The sequence below is a fragment of the Euprymna scolopes genome, chromosome 2, assembly GCF_053919585.1.
Source record: "Euprymna scolopes isolate OS-2025 chromosome 2, ASM5391958v1, whole genome shotgun sequence".
NCBI lineage: Eukaryota > Metazoa > Mollusca > Cephalopoda > Sepiida > Sepiolidae > Euprymna > Euprymna scolopes.
In genome coordinates this window covers 15,855,700-15,878,925 of record NC_136483.1, presented here as the reverse complement: position 1 = coordinate 15,878,925, position 23,226 = coordinate 15,855,700, and the positions used below count along the sequence as shown (strand labels likewise).

Below are 23,226 nucleotides of genomic sequence, written 5' to 3'. Positions count from 1 at the left end.
ACTAAAATGTTGAAGAGTTACGAAATTGTGCTCCAGAATTTATTTTTTTTTACATAATCACCATTATTCACAATGTACTTTTGTCAGCCTCTTTGATGCCTTAGTCGTAAAAGTCTGATGCACTTTGTTACTCACATATGTCGTCACTGAAATCGATGAACCCATCTCCTAACTGTGCTAACATTAACAGCATCAGCTTCATAAACGTTCAACAGGCACCAGTGGATGTTGATCAGTTCAATTTTTTCTGCATGGAGAAATTCAATGACATCTCTGCCCATGGTGTGTTAAACAATGACATTTCATAATTTCTTAAAATTAAATTGTTTTCTATAAAGAAACTAACGGGGGTGGGGGCGGTCAGAAAATATGGTTAAAAAAATTGCTGTGTGGTGGACGCTAACTTGTAATAGTTAAATTCATAAGTGAACATGCTATTGATCGGCCCACAATGACAGATGTTATGACATTGCAAGTTTATCTTTTTAAAACAAAAGAACGAAACGACCGTTCGCGCATGCAAGATTAACAAACAGCATTGAAACCAACATTTTTAACCCTCCCCCTCTTCAAACAATTTCCACATGAAATAATTTTCTAATTTTTCAAAATTATGGGTCCTAGAGATCGCTCTTTCTAACGATACTGTGTTCATGCCGGCTTGATGCGGATGACAAAAGTTTTTAGCGGACATACAAACACACACACATGGCTGAGATTTATATAATAGAACATCCAACTATCATCATTTCTAAAACATTGATCATCACACAGTAAATCGTAAACATATTTTCAGAGTGATATGTAAAGTAAGAAAAACTTTTAAAAAAAAAAAAATAAATAAAACAATAAAACCATTTACATATTGCTTAATACTTTAACCTACCACACACACACACACACACACACACACGTGATGGTTGTATAGTTTTATTAAAAGTAAATGCGTCGTTTCAATCCTGACAATAATTCACACTCTTTGGTACAAATATGACAAGTATGCAGACTCATCGTAAAGGTGATCACTTCATTGTCTTGGTAGATAATTATGTGATGTCCAAGGTCTCCACCTGAAGTCCATTCTTTTCAACACTGCCCGTAAAAACAGAAATCAAAGTCAAAACTCCCATGCATTTGTGACTTCTTTGGTGATAAGCATTACTGTTAACGGGAATTTTATCATGACGTCCAATGAAGGTTATCCTATTGCACAACAAGAAAAAAAAACGAAAGAATACCACGATAAACAATTTTTTCTTTTTCTTTTTTTAATACATGGGAAGGTAAATAGGGAAAGAAAGGTATAGTTAGTTTTATGTTCACCAATAACAGTGTCTGCCAAATTAGTCCCTCTGGCGGTTCTCAAAGAACTCCATTAACAATATTGTAGGAGATAGTAGGGGTAAGAATATAGGTGTAGTCAGGACTTACTGCGTGTCAAAGACTTAAATAAAACACGTCAACACTTAATCTTTTTAAAAGAAGGTGTATGCAAATTACCTCCCTTGCGCCATTAACTTAAATGTTCTCATTCGAGAAAATTCCAAGCCTCTTGCTTCTGTAATCTAAGAAAATAATCCAAATCTTCTGTGGTGTAATGTATTTCTATAGAAGATTTCTTGGTTCCCTTTGACTTGTGAATTCTAACGCCTCACTGGAGTTAGTGTTCTTTTTTTACATGACCAATTCTAGGCCTTAAAATAGTTCTTTCTTCCTCGGTGAAGAGGTCGTAATTTCGTTCACAACTCTGATTTTTTTAAACAGTCTTTCCTGCTTAATTCTGTGTCGGCTTCCTTGACGAATCTCGATTGTAGAAAAAGAAACCAAACCGCTGGTTTCTCTTGTTTAAACTTGCGATTTTAACGTCTTCTCTTGACGCAGGATAGCGAGCCGACTTCTCTTTCTCTTGTTCAAACTTGGAACAAAATGGTGCACACATCTCCTTTGACCAATCAAAAGGCACGCATTCAACATGTGATATAACAAGCAGTAGCAGCACAAGATACACCAAGAAAGGGGGGGGGGATAAAGAAGGGGAGAGGGAGAGAAGGAAAGGCAGAAGGTGGAAAATAAAATTTCTACACTGTAGCACAAAACTTTTCCAAAATCGATTACACATGAAATCCGATTCTCATCATTGAATGATTCCAAACTTCCTGCATGCATCTCAACTTTCACATTGAAATTCCTTCCAAATGCACTAATTATCCAATCTTAGATTTGTTTTCACAATTCGTTTCAACAATTCATTTCTTGTGTCATCATGTTAACGTTTGACCCACTAACTTGTTTCATACATTTTTTGGTCAAGATCAAAGTGTAGTATCTGTTCTTCAGATGCTGCACTTCCATTTCTTGTTCTCTTTCGGTGGAGAATCAGTCCTTCACGACTGAGACAATTTTTTATTTTTGTACCTTTTCTCCACGTTAAAAAACGACCTTGGTGTCTAACTCTGTCCCGTGGGGAGGCATTGTAAATAGGTACACCCAACATAGACAGACATCTTAGTGCGATTAACAACCAAAATGAAAAGAGAATTCATTTTTTTCAATAATAAAGCAGTTAAGTTGCATCGAATTATATTCATTTCGCCTCCAACGTATTAGAATTAGTTGCTGTAGTGCCGCGATATAAGTTCTTTCAGAAAAAGAGTGTTGTTTGAGAAAATAATTTTCTTATAGTTCAAAGATCATAAATGCAAGTTTGAATTTTAATTCAAACTTGCATTTTCTCATATGGCACGGTGTTGCAACAACCTTTGTTGTTTGTAACCTCATTTTATTCCAGCTTGATCAGCAGTTTTCTCATACAACCATAGCTGGAACAAAGCTCACATGTACATTAAGGAAACATTTTATTTTGCTTATCTCCTGATTAAATTTCTCCCAAAATTTGCTTCTGGCTAAATAATCAGAAGAGATGTGGGGTCTGAAGCTACACTAATACTGGGGTAAAACCGTATCCATCAAATTCAATAACCCTATGCTTACTCCCAATATATTTTAATGTTTTAAGTGCTGTAATACATAGAGATGGTATTTATTCATGGACAATGATTAGTTGTGATCGGTGAGAATTTCTGTTTTTAGTTAGACGCATCTTACTTTATTTTTAACTAGCGGGGGGTACCCGGCGTTTGCCAGGTGTTTGTAGGTGTGTGTGTATGTAAGTAAGGAGAAGGGGGGTGTAAAGTAAAGAATAAGCGAAGTAATAACCTTGTTTCAAAAAAAAAAAAATCGGAAAAACAAAATAAAACGGAAATGATGTATTATATGTTTATTTAAAAAAAAAAAAAAAAAAAAAAATGGAAGGAATCTTTTTTTTTTTTTAAGTGTATAAATGTTGAGAAATAAATGGTAATTAAGCAACGTAAAAGTAAGCGTGGTGCGTTTCACCCAATAGGAAGCATCAAATGGAAAGGCACAGTGAAATTCCATTCTAGTTTTTTTTAAACAAATACAAAGTACAGAAAACCGAAACTGGTGTTCGCTCGTAACTGTCCCTTGTGAACGATCACGCAATGGTGTAAATGGGTAGCGGGGGAAGGAGGAATCTATTAGAGAGAAAAGATTTTGCATTGATCCTAACCGATTTTGGCAGTGAACTATCAACAGAAAAAATATAGGAATCTACGATTATCGAGGAAGTGGAGAGGTAATATGCCTATAACACACCTCAGATATTGTGCTGCAGTTTGTGCATATTACATTTGCATGAAATGTCTGGATTTTTAATCCTATTAAGGTCAAAATCACGGGAAAAAATAAGTTCATTTTATATATATAGAGAGAGAGATAGAGATTTGTAGTACGAGATAAAGAGAATATTGGTTTGGTTGTCTTTTTGTTTTGTAAATTAAATTGAGGTGTAATTGAATGGCTGGTAAGCATTGTGACCGCAAGGCACTCTACCATAGTTATTGCATGTAAAAATAAAAAAAATAAAACCCTAATGAAATTGAATTAAGAAAGGAATAAACCCATTGACAGAAAACGAAAGGATAATTACAGTAGAATAATGAACCCCTTTATATATATATATATATATATATATATATATATATATATATATATATATATATACACACATATATATATACACACGAGTAAGATGATTAATAATTTATAATTAAAAATCAGTTTCCACAGGAAAAACAAAATCAATAGATTTTACGATCATTTGGAAACGATGTTTTTATCGAAATAAACAATATGTCTTGAACAAGTATTTGATAAAAGATTTTCTTTAAACAAAGTCTCCTCATCAGCAAAAATAGGGGCTGGGGGGGGGTAAAGACACCAAAATAAAACTAGCATTTTTTGTAGTAAGGCAAATATTCCTTTTTTCCGCTCGCTTTTAAAGCTTGTCATTATTTCAGTTCATCTATTCTTTGACCTGCTGATTTTGTTTGTTTTCCTTTTGAAATTGATTCTTAATTCAAAATTATGAATCGTTTTACTCAATATTAAAATAGCTTTAGGATATCTATGCCTATCGAGCTTATTATATATTTACAGTACAATGAGCACTGTTTTCTTTTAATAGTATTAATATATTTACTAGTACATTAAAATAAACTCTGCTCTCTAGACTCTAGGTCTAATTCCTAGAAATATATATATATATATATATATATATATATATATATATATATTTATACACACACACACACACTAGCAGGGAGACTGACGTTGTCCGGGATGGAATGAAGATCAACAAAATATTCCACCCTCCCATACTTTTATCATCGGAATAGACTTCTTTTTTTTTTTTTTTTAAATCAAATACATTGATTGCCTGCTCTAGTTAAAAACCCCTCCCCCGCAGTGTACCGGGAGGAAGCTACACACGCCTCCCTGCAGTGACTTAGTCCACAATACATTGTAGTCTATATTGCATTGCAGCGAATCTACTTTTTATTTTATAAAATTATCTGTAAATAATGGCTTCACTTAAAGTCTTAAATGCAAAAGTCAAGTATTATGGTTCAATTGTGCTCTAAATAGAAACATTCATTTCGAACACATCTTATCTTATAAAAGAATCTACAGTTGATTTTATAAGCTGGACCTTTTTGCGTGCATGGTGATAAAACTCTTCAAATGCACTCACGATGTTAGGTTGTATAAAAGTGTTAACTTTGGTTAAAATTGGACTTTCTTCATTAATCAGATTTTTTTATTATCAATACTCATTCTGATACAAACCCTATGTAAGAACACTTCTAAACACGTGAAGTACCTTTCTGTGAAATTTCAACAAATCGTCCTGGATGTTTTAAAGTCATATATATATATATATATATATATATATATATATATATATAGCGGACTTGAACTTCACTCATAATGAAAATAACGTTTCTTAGATATTTGATAAGTAAACGAACCTGGGAGGAAATTTCAAAATCCAGCAGTTTGAGGGAAGAAACTATTTGAATAGGTTTTCAGCATTGAGGAATATCTTCAGTGTAGGGGTGGGATTTTGCTGCTTGTTGGGTTAGTTGGGGTTTTTATGTTGAGGAGGAACAAGTACTTGGAGTATGGAGCACTTTCTATTAAAATACTTGTAAAACGCACAGACGCAATATTTTTGTTGATGGGACAGAGGTTGGAGTTTGGTTGATATTAAGTCACAGACGTTTTTTAACCATGTCTATGAATGCGAGACTAGAGCAGATGCACCAGCCTATATATGGCAACAATACTCCATGCACGAGTGAATGGTTGCCATGTAAGATACTCTCAGGTGTGAGTAACTTTCTAGCATGGTAGAGAGATCCTACCTTCCTTGCAGCAGCCTTGGCAATATATCTGTTTCAATTCATGTTCCCTGTGAGCATTAAGACGATTGAACAAAATAGTTTCAGGTAGTCTATCGTTAGCCTTGACTATCAGTGTTTCAGAAGTTTTCTCGTAATCAGAAAAGGAACGAAGCTTAGTTTTGGTTGTATTGAATGTTGCCATACATTTATGTCCGTTCTTGCACTACAGGACTGGAAGGCTTCCTCTAAGGTTTCAACCATTTCTTTAGATATTCATTCATTTTCTCCTCATGTCTGTTATAGAGCATGGTGTCATCAGCAAATATACTCATCGGAGAGATCATTTATGAATGAGAGGAATAACAAAGGTCCAAGAATCTATCCTTGTGCCACACCCACATGTATAACATGTTTTAACGTGCAACTATCAAGGACAACTTGGAATTTTTCTTTTATCTAAGAAGGATTTGATTATATTAAGTATTTGCCCAGTAATACAATATGATTTAATTTTCTGAGAAGACCATCGTACCATGCTCTGTAAAGGACCTATATCTAGGGCTACTGTCCGAGACTCTCCTGCCTTATCCAGTGCGTTCAGAGATTACGTTTAGGATATCTGTAGTGGAACAGGATGGCCTTAATCCATACTGTAGAAGTTTAATATCTATGAGGTGGACTAGTGCTTGATTGATTAAAGCCTCAAAGATTTTGGTGAAGCGTGGTCGGGGATCTTCAGTCTGATGTAAACGCATATCCCTAGAAACAATCCGAATTAAAATTGTAAAAATAGTTTATTAAATTAAATATTTGTCCAAGTTTACTTTTGTTTATCCTTAAACAACAAGGCATACTGAACATAAAGAGCTACTGTGATAGGGACCAGATTTGCTGGTAGAACAACATTTTCACATTATGCTTCCCAACACCTTGAAAAACTTCTTTAGTCTGCCCCATATTTTAAAAAAATTCCAGAGATTGGTCATCTGCCTCTTAGTACAGACCAATCAGTCTCCTGGAATCTGTGATAAATAGAGAAGTGGTCAACCACCTTAGCAAAAATAACCTACTCAGTGACAAGCAATATGGTTTCTGTTCTGCTAGATCTACAGCTGATGTGCTAAGATTACACACAAGATTAGTGAATCTCTCGATGGAGTGGGTCAGTTCTTTCACCAGAATTCTTGTAAACTGGTACCACAAAAGCAGTTTTCCAACAGTCATGAACGCAAGATTCAGTAAGGATAAGAATAATTGAAGAGTTTGGAGAGAACTGGGGCAACTGCAGCAGAGAATTTTTTTAATAGTATAGCTGAGATAAGACCCACATGCCTTGAGGTGTTTAGGGTTTTTTTATGAGATCACAAACTTGAGAAGGGGTGATTTTTCAGATCATTGAGTGTGACCTGTCCACAAAGGAGAATCTGAGAGGGAGTGGTTTGCTGGGTCCAAAATGGAGTTGGAGGCAAACCATTAGGCAAGCAGGTTAGTCTTCTCGGTTGCTATGCAAACAACCACAAAGTTGTTGGATGATGGTGAAAATTGTTGACCGTCCATTATTTACTACACAGTTATTTTCCAGAAATCGTGACTTCCTAATTTTGTGACAATGTGTTTTCTAGTGATTTTGGTATGCTTTATATTGGCTGAACTATTTCACTGTTATAATTATTTCAAGCTTCTATATACTTTTTGACCATTTGTACTAGATTTATGTCGGCTAAATTTGGAATGCATGCTGCCTTTGAGTAATAGCGGCTGCACAAGTAGAAGTGAACCATAGCAGAGAAAAACTTCTGTATGGCAATATGCCCTTCAGTTGCTGCTTTGAATCATTCAGAGCCTCATTTGCACACTGTTCCACAGGAAGATAAAAGATATTACCCCATGGAGCAACTCTGATGTGATCCCTGGTTACTTCCTAGTTTTTAAACTTCCGAATAACTGAAATTGGAAAAATAAAAAGATTATTTCATTTTTTTTTTTTTTTTTTTTTCTTCATTTGAAGATTGTAACTCTGGGTATGGGGCAGCCAAACCAGCTGCCAACATTGCACTGCTTTTTATTGAAACCAACCGAGAGCTCTTTTTAGTATCCTCGCTGTTCCCTTAAGTGCAATTGTCTGGATCTCTTTTGCACTTGGTTCACCAGGAATATTAGTTAGGTAGGACTTCAGGTTCTTCTTCAAAAGTCCTGTGGCACCTATGATAACTGGTATGATCGATATCCCCTTTAGGTTCCAGTTTCTTTTCATATCATACATGAGACCTTGATATTTGCTCTGTTTCTCCCTTTCAGCTCTGTTCAGCCCTCCATCATGAGGGACACTCACTTCAACCAAGGTTGCAACTCTGACTTATTCCATATTTCACATGTTCGCGTTTTTTATGATGTTATAAATGTTATAGAAATTAAATAAAACGTTTAATAAGAAAATTACTTAAATATATTGTCATTAGACTAATGACAATATATTTAAGTAATTTTCTGTCATTAGTTATTCTAAGTAAAACCAAATTTATTGTTTTGCTTAACTAAAAACCGGTTTTTCGCAAGTCTGACCCCCCCCCTTCGCCGTGGATGCTTGTTAAGGCGAATTTTTATAGATTTAGTTCTTAAATAGCAAAATAAATTAAGATTTGCACAACTAAAAAGTAATAATCAAAAATAAAAAAAAATATCCAAAACGTGATATGAACTGGGGTACAAGTTCAATTCAAGTACAAAATTTAAAAAAAAAAAAAAAAAAGTTTAATATTTTTCATAAATTAAAAATCTAAGCACGTGAATTATTTTTTAATAGCAGGAAAAAAAAAACGAAATTATAAAATCCTATTTGAAAAATAATTACGAAATTAAATCCACCATAATACATTTCGATTTCTTCGTAAACAAGTCAGTCGTTTTAATATTTTGTTAGTTAGGGTGGGAGAACGGATTAATTCTTGAGAGGAAATTAAAACTATCGCATATCGGAAGTTATTTAAACTGACTTTAAAATTATTTTCAAATTCATTTAATTAAAAAGATGGAATGTTTTGGAACTCCAATAAATAGAGCTTAAAACATTACCATAAAATTAGTTACAATTCCATAACAAAGTGATTCAATTAATACTTTGATGGCTACATTTAAAATTCAAAATCATCTTTTTTTTTAACGTACATGAAAGGGTTGAAAAACAAAAGTGAAATAATCTCGCGCAATGCCGGAAACATGCACGATCACAACCATCGGAATTTTCAAAATTCATCTTTAAATTAATTGAGACTCGTTTCAAGAGTTTGTTAATTAGTCAACCCATTTAATTCATGTGTACAAAATGAAAACTTACAGGAAATATATAGCAAAAATTAAGCAACGTGAGTAAAAAAAAAAAAAAAATTATATATGCACGAACGCACGAGAAATGTTCACACGCAATTTTAAACTTTAATGAAACTGATAATAAAATTTTAAACTTTAATGAAACTGATAATAAAATTTTAAACTTTAATGAAACTGATAATAAAATTTTCTTCGTGGTAAATAAACCAACAGCAGAGGTTTCCAGGTTTGAATCAGATTGGAATATGGTTGCCATTCTCTCGGGCATTACCTCCTCCTTTAGAGAAGGAGGGGGGGGGGTATTGCCGGCTGATGCCGACGAGACTGATCACGGCAAATTTTGCAACCATTTCAATTGTCTCGCCGTTTTTGTTTTGTTTTTTAGCTTGGGTTCTCCTTCGTGAAAGGTAAATATTACCTGAACAACTAACTTGGGTTTTAGTGGTCTCTCAGAAAAGGCGTGGATAACAAATAACTAATGAAAATAAAAAATTAAACAAATCCAACTGGCATTAAGACAAAAGGGTAGGAGAGAAGGATGGATCTTGCACAAAAGATTATAATATTATTTTTATTAACAACGTATTGTTTTAGAAACAGTAAGAAATTCCAGAGACGAAGACAATGAAAATCGCAACTGTCCAATGCCTAGAAAGTGAAAATAGTTACAATTTGGATTATGTAAACGAATATTATCTTGTCATATTTACAACGTTTTGTTTGGCCGATGTAACTTCCAACCTGCTTTAGAGCCCTCCTAAATTTATTATTATTATTATTTATATCCCTATAAGTTTGTTCAAACTAGGCATGGGGCATCCTACCAGATGTCAGACATTCAGAATTATTTAATATATTTTAACCGAGAGGTCTTTTTAAGATTCTGACCATCCCTTTAAATGCAATTGTAAGCCATCTTCATCTCAAAAATCCCGAAACATTCATTTGTCTTGAATGAACAGAAAGAAACGCAGAAAAAAAAAATCCCCAGTTCATGTTTACTTGCCTCCCCACGAGGGTAGAGAGTTACGTCGGTTTTTGATGTGACGATCAAGCTCCCAATAAGGGAGCACCGAATTGAGACAAAAATAAAAATTGCCTCAGTCTAGAAAATTACGAAAATATTAAGTGTATTATCAGGACAGATACTGTTTTGTTCCTAGTACAAAAAAAAAAAAAAAATTTTTTATTATTTTTGGTCGTTTACTCATTCTTAAGTAATAAAATGATAGAGTTTTATTAAAAACTTACCTTTAACTCGGTATTGTTCAAATTTTAAATATCCGTGGTATACAAGACAAACTGTTCGGATATGAATTCAGTAAAAATATTATACGAATCCAGAATATTTTAAATAAGAATAAAATTACAACATTTGAGCAGCTGTGTGTATTACAGAAAGGGGGGGGGAGGTAAAATCTGGAAACAAAATATATTATTACCGCCGCAGCTTACCCTCGACGGGTAGTATTATTTTCTCTTTCTCTCCATCTTTTTTTATTTTTTCAACCTCATCATTCCAATGTATATAATAACCATTTCTTTGGGAATTTTCATTTGTCTCATTTCATAATTCATTATCTTATTTAAAAAGAAAAGCGGACTGTACGTGACGTCCGTATTGCGAAGCGAGAGGCGACACACACGCACGTGTTTTTTTAGAATTCTTTTGTGTCGCTATTCCATCATCTATTTCCTCTCGCTCAAGAAATAGATTTTTTCTTTCTTTCTTTTAACCGTAGTAGTAATAGTAATTTATCATCAGTTGTTGCAATAAAATGATTTTACTACTTTTTGTGAAGACAGTAATAATAGTATCGCGTAAAAACTAAGTAGTTTCACGATTAATACAATTGCAATTTAACATACGAACAGATTAAAACAATATTATGAGAATATATTTAGAACATTAATCACATATATAAGTTGTAGTTCTTCTTGTCTGTTCACGAACTCCTAGGATTTTAGAGACAGACATCCGTTCAAAAACTACATCACTGAGTACATGGATTAGTACATTTTATTTTGATCAAAGGAAGTTAAAATATTATCGTGAAGTACGTGTTGCCGTTCACACTTGACATTCTCAATTCATAAAAAGAAAAGGCGGACCTGTAGGAGAGTGCCCCTGTAAAAATATATATATATATATCGACGATTATTATTATTATAGATTACAGAGTTAACTACTATATCAGCAGAAACAATTTTGATAAAAAATAAATTTAATAACTTAAGAAGAGGGTTCACTTTTTAGTTATAACGTTCTACTTGCTCTCTGGCTTATAGCGTGGCTCTCGGTGGCCGTACTTATAGTGCATCTTAACGTGTCACGTGATTAGTCACGGTGGGATTTCGTTAAATTCCTTTACAATAAACGGTAAAAAAAATAAAAATATAATAAATAAATAAAAATGTCCCCTGCTAATCCCGAAATATATTTTAAGCGTCTTTTAATACAGGGCCAGTATACCGGGGTTTTTTTTGGGGGGGGGGTAATTTCTTTTTTTATTAATTATCAAAGTTACATAGACACGAGAATTACGTACACACAGAAAATCTCACCGGTCACGTGACACGTCGGTTAAAAGATGTACAGTAAGTCGGAGAGCAAGTAAGAACAATAACAGGAAAGTGGACCAGGACCACCTTAAAAGTCATTAAATTTATTTTTTATCAGTTTTTTTTTTTTTTTTTTTTTTCTGCTGCTATGATGGTTGTCTAAAATCTGTGATAATCGGTGTAAAGAAATTAAAAAGAAAATTTAAAAAAACGGACACTCTTGTACAGGTCCGCCATAAAAAATTCTGATTTTATTTTATTAGTAACTTGAAATAAAAATAAAAATATGAAAATTTTAAAACGTTTGCTCAACCGAATTCATGAAAAAAAAAAAAAGAAACTTACCGGAAAGAAAATATCGTACACAAAAATTCACGTAAATTTTGGAAGTAGTTTTATTTTCATGTAAAGAAGAAAAAAAAAATTTAATTTAAAAAAAATGAAGCGAATTTGAGTTTTTTTTTGTTTTGTTTTTTCCAATAACGCCCCATGTTAAGAATGGCTTTCTAAAATATGGATTTTAAGTTGTCTCTTGTTCCTTCAGTCCGTTTTCAAGATGGCGTTGTGAGATCGTCGCTCATAGTTTAGCCATAAAGTTTTTATTTTCTTTATAAAAAATAAAACTACTTGATGAAGTTTTGGTTGGGTTTGTATTACTGTACACATAGATTCGAAAAAGTTGTCAAAAACAAATATATAACAAATAAATGTTATCAAAGGCTAGATAAGTTACTTTTCTACCTAACTGGATATATTTTTCGTGTTTTTATTCAATGTAACATGTTTATTCAGCTCTAAAAACATAGTGTTTACCGATGTATTGGAAAATTCAAAATGGCGCCTCATTCCCTCTTTAACACGGTAAGTTTGGGAAAAGGTGTTATAAATAAAAAACTAGACAAAATACTATTAAAAACCCGCCGAATATATGTCAACCTATGTCACAGTAACATATATTGAGCGATTTTTAACAGTATTTTATCCAGTTTTTTATTTATAACACCATTTCCCAAACTTACCGTGTTAAAGAGGGAGTGAGGCGCCATCTTGAATTTTCCAATACATCGGTAAACACTATGTTTTTCGAGCTGAATAAACATGTTACATTGAATAAAAACACGAAAAATATATCCAGTTAGGTAGAAAGGTAACTTACCTTGCCTTTGATAACATTTATTTGTTATATATTTGTTTTTTGATAACTTTTTCGAATCTATGTGTCTGTACAGTAATACAAACCCACGAGATTTTCTTTTATTTATTTTATTTTTTTGGACAAGAATCAACTTTGAAGTTAAGGAGTTCAAAGATTTGAGCAAGAGTAAACAGGAGCAGTGGAGCACTGGAGCACTGGAGCACTTATTAATTATCGTAAATCGTGCGAAGTGAAGTGGGGCTCCGAAAGTCTATTCACGAGGGTCGTGCCAACGCCGCCTAATCGATGCTGAATACATTCTTGGGTTCCGCCCCCATTTAACTTTGCGGCATCAAAGGGGGGGGGGGTAGGTAATATAATATTACGAGTTGAGCTGAGCACCAAAAGACACAGGCTTTCTCATTCAATCCCGGGCAATGTCGGGTTTTTCTACTAATGCCCTACTGTTCATACTACACAGCTAAAAAGTGTTATTTTAGCAGTCGCATCTAAATACATTGGCATGTGCGTATTGAACAGATATGAATATTGGAGGGAAAAAAATTCGTACAAAAATAAACATGAAAACTATTAATGCTGGTCATGAGTGATTTTTATTGAAGTTGAAAAAGGTTTTCCTTTTTGTTGTTGTGTAAGAACTGTTTGTTTAATTTTAGTATTACAATTATGAAACTAAACTTTGATAGAGAGGAACGATGGTAGATTACTGCGGCAATTGGGAAATAGCGGCTTTCTTGGGTTTAAGACGAGCAGAAAAATGATTTATTTGGGATTATATTGAAGCTGTTTGCTCTCAAAATGGCTGTCAAATTTTATCGATTAGTTTTGATTTTCTATGCGGTGACAGGGCAAATTAAATCACCGTTTTAATTTGATTTTTACAGATTTTTTTCATTTGCGAATATTAAATTAATAAACAAAGAATCAAACAGTGTTTATTAAAAAGTGAGTTAAGGGATGGTAAGCTTTGTTTTATATTTAAAAAAAAATCAATGTTCATTAAAAATATAATTGAAATAAATTACAAATTAAACAATAGTGTATCAAATATAGAATATTTCTAAAATAAAACAAATTAGTAGGTACGTGCAAAATGAATGCCGATGCTCAAAGTGTATAAACATTTTGACCCCCCCCCCTCCCTTTGCTTAAAAATTCACCAAAAATCAGGAAATTAATCAATTTTCATGAAATTTTCATTATCAAATAATAATTACGGAATATAATGAACATTATTTTTTACTTAAATCTTAGTGGAAATGTATTATTTTATTTAAACAAAAACTACCTTTACTAAAGTTATGGTCTTCAATAGTAAAAAAATGAATTTCTGAAACTACGAATATTATCATTGAATTAAGCATTGTTTATTTCATATTTTCACACAAAAAAAATTTATAATTGCAAAACATTTCTACTTTTGTTTTTGACGTTTCGCATAATTTTTATATGCACGATTCTAATATTTTCCTTGCTTGCATGAATGTGAAACTTTCGGCGTAACAATTTTTATATAATATTGAAAAATAAAACTTTATTTTTAAATTTAAAAGCAGGAACATAGAAAAATAATTAAATAAAACAAATAAAAAAATAATTGAATAAAAAAAATGGTAAAAATTAGACAAGCGTTCACGATAGGAATGTATGGATGCACATCTAGGAGAAAGAAAAACAGCACCCCCCTACCTCCCTTTAACTACCTGACGTCATTTTCAGACAGCCTGTCTGAAATGTTGGGCTTCCGTATAATTCATGTGACGAGGAATGTGTTTTCTTTCGGTTGAACGAAGCGAGAATCTCTTGCTTTGGGGAGCTAATTAAGCTTTTTTTTTTTCTTTTTTTTTTTTTTACAAACAAGGTATTTTTTTTTTTTTTTTTTTTTTTAGTTTAATTCAATATTTTATGACTTTACTAATTATCTTAACAGGCCCAGCAGAAAACTAATACTTATCTTTCAAAGGATTTTTACAATGAATTTATTTAACTTCAAAATTTAGCTGAATTAGTTAGCTCAGCGTGAAAACATTTTTCATAATTTTTTTCCGTTTGGAAATTAATTTTAGTCTTTAATCTTTCAGATGCAATCAAAAAGTAGTCGGAAACCTACAAAAAAAAAATATGATAAATCGGCTTTCAAAACTAGGTCTCCCTATCTTTATTTCGCCATTTTTGCCCGTACTTACGGTAATCGTCGATATCGGAATACCCTGGCTAAATCACCGCTAAAAAAAAAAAAAAAAAAAAATCATCCGCACCCATCAAACTTAAAAATCGAATCGGAAACTCGATTTTTTTTTTTTAATTTATTCATTAAAATTTTTTTTTTTTTAATTTATTCATTTAAATATTTTTTTTTTAATTTATTCATTTAAATATTTATTTATTTTTATTATTATCATCATCATCAGAAAAATGTATTTCCCCTGTTATTGTTTTAGTAAGAACGAATTACTATTTCGTTATCCTTCTTACTGAAATATAATTGTTAATTCTTTTATTTTTCCCGTGCGTGCCTACCTGCTAATTATGTTTTTATTTTTATTTTTTTCAGATGTTCCTATTTTCCTTCAATTCAAAAAATGTTTCGTAAAAAAACAATGCTGCTTTAATTCGGAAAAATGTTTAATTTAAATTATTAATTTGCTGTTGACCCTTTAAAGTTGCTTTAATTCGAAATATGTTTCATTTAAATTATTTATTTGTTAAAAAAATACTTTATAAAAATCCAATGTTGCTTTCATCACAAAATTGTTTTATCAAAATTATATTTTCTCACGGAGACTTTTAAATAAATGTTTTTACAATTATATTTCAATACATTTTGATACAGTAAACCTTTTGGGGTTTGTATTACTGTACACATAGATTCGAAAAAGTTGTCAAAAAAAAACAAATATATAACAAATAAATATTATCAAAGGCAAGATAAGTTACTTTTCTACCAAACTGGATACATTTTTTGTATTTTTATTCAATGTAATATGTTTCTATTTACTATGCCTCCCCACGGGACAGAGTTAGACACCAGGGTCGTTTTTAAATGTGGAGAAAAGGAACAAAAATAAAAATTGTCTCAGTCGTGAAGGATTTCTCCTCCACTAACAGAGAACAAGAAATTGAAGTGCAGCATCTGAAGAACAGATACTACACTTTGATCTTGACCCGAAGGTCAAGTGTAATTCAATGTAATATGTTTATTCAGCTCGAAAAACATGCAGTGTTTACCGATGTATTGGAAAATTCAAAATGACGCCCGACACTCTCTTTAACATGGTAAGTTTGGGAAAAGGTGTTATAAATAATAAACTAGACAAAATACTATTTAAAAAACACCGAATATATGTCAACTTATGTCACGGTAACATATATTGAGCGAATTTCTAACAGTATTTTGTCTAGTTTATTATTTATAATACTTTTTCTTGAACTTACCGTGTTAAAGAGAGAGAGTCGGGCACCATTTTGAATTTTCCAATACATCGGTAAACACTATATGCTTTTCGAGCTGAATAAACATGTTACATTGAATAAAAACACGAAAAATATATCCAGTTAGGTAGAAAAGTAACTTATCTTGCCTTTGATAACATTTATTTGTTATATATTTGTTTTTTGACAACTTTTTCGAATCTATGTGTACAGTAATACAAACCCATGTTTTGATTTTCAAATAGTTTGTGTTCGGAAAAAAATTCTTGTTAATTACTTATTTGTCATGTTATTTGACCGAGGAGGAGGAGGAGGAGGATTATTATTTATTTATTTATTTATTTATTTCATTTTCAGTGAAAAACAATTAAGATTTTATTTTATTTTATTTTAGCAAGAAAGATAACGAAATAGTAATTCGTTCTTACTAAACTAATAACAGGGGAAATACATCTTTTCTGATAATAATAAAAATAAAGTTTGTTTTATTTTGTTTCCGATTCAATTTTTAAGTTTGATGGGCGAGAACAATTTTTTTAGTGGTGATTTGGCCAGGGTATTTCGACATCGACGTTTACCAGTGTTATAAATCCCTTAGCAATTTATTTGAGAATTGAAGCAAAAAATAACAATCCTCGTAGCCATTGGACTTTACGCGTATTCTGTGACATCAGCAGGTTACCCGACTTTAGTGGAACGGCCTCCTATTTACATAGGTTACGTTCGAGAAGGTTAATATGTATGTTTTATGTTTATCACTTTTGTTTTACTTCAATCAAGGGGACTGCCAAACGATTGTGAAAAATGGACCGCATATTTCCGTGACGTCAGATTTGTGTTACCTATACGAACTATGGAAAAGCAGAAGTGACTTAAAGATTTTTTAAAACCTTTGTTTATCTTCTTCAAACTGCAATTAATAATTAATCTTTGTTATAATTTTGTTAGGTTTTAAGATTTACACAGTTTAACGGTTAATAATATTATAAACATTTGTATATTAAATATGAAATACGGTTTTACTGAATGTTCATTTGGTTACCTACAGGGTTCCATATTTTGTTCGGTAAAAAGAGACATACAAAATATGGGGGGTGGGCTACAAAATGCTTTTTTTTTTATTATTACATTTTTACCCCAAACAAGGTACATTACCACTTTGGTGTAGGAGGCTACTATTAAGGGCAACAACTACTGGGGTACTATGTAGGGATTTGGGCAGCAAGATGGCCGAAAATTCAAGTTGTTGTTTTTTAAAACGAAATTACATTTATTAAAATCCATTATTTCTGAGTAACTTTTTTTTCCCAGAAAGATAAAACCCTGAATTTTATCATATAGAAAACAGAATAATGTAAAACTTTTTCTATTATTTTTAATTAAATTTTAAATGTTAAATTTTCCCAAAGAGTTAACAATTGACATTTTTTGTCTTGCATAAAAAACGTACATAAATATTTTAAAAAAAAAAAGGTTTTTTGAAATAATTAATTAATTTATTTGTTGTCTAACTAAGATTTAGGATGATTTTCTATGAGAATATGCAAAAATATTATAATATAAGTACCTGGATTTCAAATAATTCCCCTTATTCATATAGGCAACCAGTTACTTCGCGTCGATCTAGAATCTAGATCGACAATGTTTACGTTTGTAGTTGATAAAAAGCAAACTATGGAAGACCAAACAGGCCAAAAAAAAAACTGATTTTTCAGTGACGAAAATTTCAATGCATTATTAACGCTGAGGCTGGCCAGTACCAGATGGGTGACCATTTGTATGAGTTTGGTTTTTAATGTGTGTAGGAGCCAGGCTCCCCAAAATGGGGGGGGGGCAATTTAAAGCAGAATAGAAAAAAATTATTTCAGCGCGTTTGGTCCACCGTAGTCGAAAGGCGGCAAACGTTTTCAAACGGGATCGAAAAAATGATGCTATTTTTAACACAAAGGGCACAATATTTATCGAATTTTTTTTTTTTGTATCGATTCTTCAAAGCATGCCCTGTTTAATAATGGTCATGCATTATTCGGCTCGCTAAAAAAAATTGTTAATTTATTTATCAAAGATTTTAAAATGGCTTTTTTCGTATAAATATTAAATTTTTTTTTTTTTTTTTTTTTTTTTTTTGCTTAACTTAAACTAATTATTTTACTTAACATATTCACCGAATTTCACACTTCAAAACTCAAAAGCGGGATAATTAAACACAATCGAAGTTCTGATATTCAGACGTCAAAATAAGGTATGCAAACAATTTTTTTTTTTTTAATCTATAATTCTGTCCCTTACAACAACAATATGTTGTGTTCAGTTTCAGATGATTATTTTAAGCATATTTGTACCCCCTCAAAACAAGGGGGGGGGGTTGTAAGCAAAATATATATATATATAAATATCGTTTATGAAAAATAAGTACACTGTTATAAAGCTCATTTTCTCTTAATAATCGCTGAAAATTTCGTATTGATCGGATAATTATCTGATTTTTGGTAGATTTTTAAAAAGACGGTCCGTCAAAAAGTACTTACCTGCCCTCCCCCCCCCGTTTTGGCGGTGCCAGAGGGGTGCAACATTTCGTTGATTGGACAGAGGCTGAAGCTTAGGTGCCAGTTTAGGACCTATCAGATTTGTGACTCTCTTTTGAACCTTGTCAAGGAGCGAGAGACTAGTAGCAGATGCACCAGCCCAAATATGACAGCAATACTCCATACATGGGTGAATGGTGGCCTTATAGAGGTACAGGATACTTTCGGGTGTTAGTAGTTTTCTAGCACGGTAGAGAGAGCCCACCTTCCTTGCAGCGGCCCTGGCAATGCTTTCAATGTAATTGTTCCAACTCATGTTTCCTGTGAACGTTAGGCCAAGGAGTTTGAAAGATGTACTCTCAGATAAAGAGTCGTTGGCCATTGCTATAGGTGGTAGAGAAGGTTTCTTGTAATTATTGAATGAAACTAGTTTAGTCTTGGCGGCATTGAACGTGACCATCTCTTTTTGTCCCTATTCCACTACAGATTCGAGGTCATCCTCTAGTGTTTCTGCCATTTCTTTAGATATGTGTTCATTTGTTTTCCTGTCGTGTCTGTTATAGAGTGTGGTGTCATCAGCATATATACCCATCTCAGAGGCAATTTTGTCAGGGAGGTCATTTATGAATATCAGGAACAGTAGAGGTCCAAGGATAGACCCTTGGGGCACTCCCGCATTTATATCATATTGTTTAGATGTACGACCGTCGAGGACAACCTAGATTTTTCTCTTATCTAAGAAGGATTTAATTATGTTAAGTATTCTACCAGTGATACTGTATGATCTAATTTTCCTGAGGAGACCCTCATGCCATACCCTGTCAGAAGCCTTAGATATATCTAGAGCTACCGCTCTGCCCTCCCCCGCTTTGTCCAGCGAATGGTATATACGTTCAGAGATTACAGTTAGGATGTTTGCTGTGGAACGGGCTTGTCTAAATCTATATTGTTGGTCAGTCAGAAGTTTAGCATCTGTAAGGTGATGGACTAGAGCATGGTTAATTAAGATCTCAAATATTTTGGCAAAAAGTGGGAGGAGCCTAATGGGGCGATAATTTAATGGGTGGGTTTGTATTACTGTACACATAGATTCGAAGAAATTGTCAAAAAAACAAATATATAACAAATAAATGTTATCAAAGGTAAGATAAGTTACTTTTCTACCTAACTGGATATGTTTTCAGTGTTTTTATTTAATGTAACATGTTTATTCCGCTCGAAAAACATACTGTGTTTACCGATGTATTGGAAAATTCAAAATGGCACTCGACTCTCTCTTTAACACAGTAAGGTTGGGAAAAGGTCCTATAAATATAAAACTAGACAAAATACTGTTAGAAACTCGCTCAATATATATTACCGTGACATAGGTTGACATATATTCGGTGGGTTTTTAATAGTATTTTGTCTAGTTTATTATTTATAACACCTTTTCCCAAACTTACCATGTTAAAGAGAAAGTCGGGCGCCATTTTGAATTTTCCAATACATCGGTAAACACTATGTTTTTAGAGCTGAATAAACATGTTACATTGAATAAAAACACGAAAAATATATCCAGTTTGGAAGAAAAGTAACTTATCTTACCTTTGATAACATTTATTTCTTATATATTTGTTTTTTGACAATTTCTTCGAATCTATGTGTACAGTAATACAAACCCAAAATTACTAGTCTATTTTGCCCTTTTAAATGGTACAAAAGTTATATTGATAATATTAATTTATAATAAAATGACATCGTTTTACATAGGGGGGGGTAATTCTGTGGTGAATTTTGGTAGTGCCTATGTCAATCATGTTTTTAATAAAATTCAAATACCAAGTTTTATTGAACATGTGAAAAGTCAACCGGAAAAATAGTTGCCATTTTTATAAACAATTGGAACCGAACATCGGCCGTCGTAACTCAAGTTAAGAATTTTCTATTTAAAAGAAACTTTTTTTTTTTTTTTTTTTTAAATGGTAAAATATTTTACCGTGGCGTTATAATCAGAACACTGCACCTGTGCACCTTATACTGATTTCACTTCAAAAAGAAAAAAATGTGATTCTACTTTAAGCAATTACATATAAACAGTTTGAAAAAACTGAGTAAAACCAAAACAAAAAATATATATCAGTTTTGCATATAGATTTAAAGTAAAATGATCAGTAAGAAAGAACAGATTATGGAGAAATGAAGATAAAAAAAAAAACAAGATTAAGTGTTAAAATAGTATCTAAAAATATAACAACTTGATATCCTCTAAGTGGGTTTTGTTTGTTCAAGCTGGGGATAGGGCATCTTACCAGATTGCAGATATTCACCAGCTATTTCAGACATTCCAACCGAGGGATCTTTTTAAGATTCTAACTAGTTACGGGCAAAAATAGGGGGACCTAGTTTTGAAAGCCGATTTATCATAATTTTTTTGGTAAATATCCAGATCCGCTACAACAGAACACCACACACACCACCAACACCGACGACTCTAATTTGTTTTTTTATAAGTAATTGAGGTCGCTGACAACGAATCTGATAGTGAAACTTGGGGCAAATTTACCGTTTAATCTTTCAAATACAATCAAAAAATAGTCGTAAACCTGCGACCTCAATTACTTATAAAAAAAAACAAAAAAAAACAAATTAGAGTGGTCGGTGTTGACGGTGTTCTGTAGTAGCGGATCTGGATATTTACCCAAAACTCTCCCCATGTTAAGAATGGCTTTTTAAATAATAACATTATTATTTCAGCACGGATCACTCTCTGCCTGAATACCTAATATTATTTCAGCACGGTAACACAAGTGCATTGCATAAGTACCCAAAAATTAAAATTAAAGTTAATAACTAAAAAAACTTAACGTACTAGTAGTGAGTGCACCACCACTGACTGCACTAGTGCAGTAATTGCAGCAATCACAAAAACAAAATAATGATTAAATTAATATTTTTTTTGTTACTTATGAAGAATACGGATCGTGCTGAAATAATGTTTTTTGTTGAAAAATTCATTCTTAACATGAGGAGAGACCGTTTTATAAACTATTCTGTACTTCTATCTAACAATTTAATAAACAAAAAATACGTTGAAAACTTTAAAGTCCTATCTAAAAAATAGTATAAGTGCTTTTTTTTTTTCCTTTTTTTTAAATAACACCCGAAAACAGTAATTACATCAAAAAGCAATAATGTGCAAAACAATGCTGTATATATTGCTAATTAAAAAAATCCAATGCAATGATGTAAATACACAAGTAAAAAAAGAAAAAAAATGAAATGTAAATAAACGAATAAGCAAAAGTGGAAAGCTGGAGGATGAACCACAACAACGAGGGGGTAGTAATTGTTTTTCGTTTTTCATTTCAGGAACTCAAGTTTAATTTTGTATGGTCGCTTTTCGGCTGTTTTCGTAACTTGTTACCGGATTTCACCGAACCAATATGTGCGGCCATAGGGGTTAATCTATATAACCAAATATTTCCAAAATAAAAGAAACTGGAAGAGAACTCGTTAAAATATTACGTATACGTATATTAAAATACTCAAATTGAAAAGATGTTGATAGAAAACCAAATAAAAAAACCTTGAGAAAGAAAAAAAGACGTTAATTTGTTAGGTTATGATGATGATGGATGATGCAGTTAATAAATAATATGGTACAATATATCATCACGAAAAAGATAAACAGATAGTAAAAAAAGAAGAAACCGACAAAATGAATGCAACTTACTTAAAGGATGGTGGTATTACAGACACCATGTGCGCAAATTGATAAATCGTTCTCACATCCTTGGTTATTTGAAGATAAAAAAAAAAATGGTACTAACTCCTCTCATGTACTTTCCTTATTCACTAAATAATTCCGCTTTCTGCGGTTGGTGTTCGTCTTTAAAATCCGACATTAAGTTGCCAGGCAGTCAGGAATAATTGCATCCCTAAACAACCATTTTTGTGCGTTTTGATTCATTTCTAAACGCAAGGAAGGAATAATAATAATAGTCAATACTCTCTCTTTTTTCCTTCTCTGTCTCTCTCTCTCTCTCTCTCTCTCTCTCTCTCTCTAAGAAAGAGGGGGTGCAGTCATCTGAGTTCTTTCCGTTTCTTAATTTCAATTTTTGTTTTCACCAAATTTTCTTTATTTTGACTACAACGCTGATATATTTTTTAAATATATATAATGTATTTACTCGTTTTTTTTTCTCTTATAAATTATTCAATTTCTATTTTTAAATTCAATGAATCCGAAGAAATGATATAACAATATTTTTTAATGTTTACATGCAATTTCGTTTTTCGTTTATTAGTAATCTTTGTATTATTAAAATTGTGGGCACTGTCTTTTATGTCTGTGTATTTGTAGTTCTCGTCACTACGTGATTTACATACACAATTTTTCTATCTATTAATGGAATATTATTTGATATATAAAGTGAAATAGCGTAAATAAATAAAACTTTTTAAAATCTTATTTTGT

At 32.3% G+C, this 23,226-nt stretch overlaps 1 protein-coding gene across 6 annotated transcripts in view; it reads right to left on the bottom strand.

Moving 5' to 3' along the window:
* The window catches only part of LOC145289039 (uncharacterized), a 232,093-nt gene extending 209,286 nt beyond the window's left edge, over positions 1-22,807 (bottom strand). For 2 of the 6 annotated variants that reach the window (XM_080136378.1, XM_080136380.1), the window contains exon 1: positions 22,483-22,807. The gene's annotated coding sequence lies outside the window, so the exon portion shown is untranslated. Of the gene's footprint in view, positions 1-10,343; positions 12,366-22,482 lie in introns of those variants that run through there. The other 4 variants (XM_080136385.1, XM_080136379.1, XM_080136386.1 and 1 more) reach the window with 4 other exon arrangements.
* Positions 22,808-23,226: the final 419 nt, after the last annotated feature.